Source organism: Notechis scutatus, chromosome Z, assembly GCF_049901735.1.
Source record: "Notechis scutatus isolate UNSWTSFEM ecotype Mainland chromosome Z, rNotScu1.2, whole genome shotgun sequence".
Lineage (NCBI taxonomy): Eukaryota > Metazoa > Chordata > Lepidosauria > Squamata > Elapidae > Notechis > Notechis scutatus.
Genome location: NC_142025.1, coordinates 69,689,396 through 69,691,748, shown reverse-complemented (window position 1 = coordinate 69,691,748; position 2,353 = coordinate 69,689,396).

The window sequence follows — 2,353 nt, the reverse complement described above, 5'->3', positions numbered from 1 at the left end:
GTCAGCCAGCCAGCCAGCCATCACTGCCTGCCTCTTGCCGCCCTGCTTGATCTGGGTGAGTGAGGGCAAGCCCCAGTCGCCACCTCCGTTAGCCGCTGCTAGCCACCACTAGCCACCACCAGTCACCACCACCACCAGCCACCACTAGCCACCACCACTGCTAGCCACCATCACCACTAGCCACCCTCGCCGGCCTGGACTGCCTTGCCCGGACTGCCTCCCCAGGCCTGCCTCCCAGCCTGCCTGCCTGCCTTGCCTGGACTGCCTGCTTTGCACAGACTGCCTCCTCCGGCCACTGTTACCGAAGATGCAGATCAGTGAATGAACTACAAGCAAAACTTGATCACCTACCTACCCCCGCCAGCCCCAGTTGAGTCCCAACAATGACTCCTGGACTTCACCCACCCTCGCCAACACTGCCTGCCTCGCCCACCACCATCTTCCTTCGCCCGTGGCCCTCCATTATTGCTGCCTCACCTTCCACTACCGATTGGTGAGTGAGGAGGCAAAGGCAGCAAGCCCTGCCGGTCGTCTACCTCCTCCTGCCGATGCTGACACCAGCCCCGGTCGAGTGCCAACTCCCAGGCTGCCCAGCCGCCCTCGAACCTGCCTCGCCCAGCCAGTAGCCATCATTTTTGCTTGGCCAGCACCATCTTCTCCCACCTGCGGCCTACCGCACCGTTGTTTCTGCCTTGCCTTCCAGCATTGATTGGTGAGTGAGGAGGCAAAAGCAGCAAGCCCTGCCAATCACCTTCCTTCTTCTGCTGCCGCTGCCACCAGCCCCGGTCGAGTGCCAACTCTCGGACCAGCTGCCCAGCCATCGTCGCCGCAGCAAGCTCCAAGAAGACCGAGGAGGACCCCGGCTAGCCAAGTTGCCTGCCTAATTTTTGGTAAGTTGCTTTTTTTTATTTCTTTATGTATTTATTTTTTTTAGTATCTGTTTTGTTTTTATGAATAAGTATTGTCAGGCAAGGCATATATCATTTAGGAAAAGACAAAGGAAAAACAAGTATCAACATATAACAATAGTAGTGTAACAAAAAAATTAACTAAATTTATTTGTATTGGCTTATTTCTAATTCTGTTAATTATATCAACATGTTTATAATTATCAATCTGTATTTAATTCATACATAGTATTGATCATTCTCCGCCTAATTTCTATCTCTTTATCTCTATCCATTTCTGCACATTGTAATTTTTTAATTTCATTTTCATCTATAGGGATCTCTTCATTTTTCCACTGTTGTGCAAACATAATTCTAGCTGCTGTTAATACGTATAAAATTAAATATGTGATGTATTCCCTTTATTTATGTGGGTACCAACAAAAATATTTCTGGTTTTAAAATTTAAATCTATATGTTGCTTTACCATTTTTGCTAACTTTGACACTACATCCTCTTGAATAGCTGTTTGAGTACTAGCAGAGCCCAATACTGAACTTAATTCATATATTCCAGTTTTTTAAACTGAGGAATTAATTTCAGGAAAAAAAATCAGTATTGCTCTGTGAATGTGCCTATCAATTCCATTCTTAATCTAATTTCTTAGATGATTTTGCACTATTATTTTTTTGTACTATATATATCTGCATAAAGCTGTAAAAAGCTTCAGTCATTTTTAAGCTGCATTCTAAAAAGGTTAGGTGACCAAACATGGGTTCCCCTGTCTTCTCTTTCTCTGCAATAGAGAGAGCATTCCATTAGGGACTGTTGGTCCAGGTAAGTAATCTTGGCTAGGAAAGATTTTTGTGCCACTACTGGTACAAAATAACAAACTCCTTCGGTTTGTTAATAATATTTCCATGTTAAGTGTTTTTCAATTAATGAATTGTAATTATGAAAATATCAGCCATTCTTTTATATACAGAGTGCAACATCTTTTTTATAGACTGTCGCTTTCAAATCCACTTTCAGTTCCGTCTCAGTCTTGTCTGGTGAAACTTGCTAGCTATAGTGTCAGGGACTCTTAAAAGTAACTGAATATTACTGATCTTTGCTTCTCACCTGCTTTCTTTGCTTGCCACTGCCTTCACCACTCAACTTACAATAACAATTGAGTCCAAACCACTACATTGTTGAAATTTTTTTTTGCAGTATATTACCCAGATGAAAAGGCAAATGAGTTTGGCTGCTTTCTTCAGCAAGAAAAAAAAAGGAGATCCAAAACAGTAACAACCACAACCATTGGAGTCTGAGGAAAGTAGTACCAGCACATCATCCATACTGCAACCAAGGGAAAGCAGCGCCAGCACATCATCAGGTACTGGAAGAACTGAGTCAGACATTGAAAGGAATCTTCCTGACTTCTGGACACTGCAGCAGTACAACAACTTTAGGGAAAAATATGA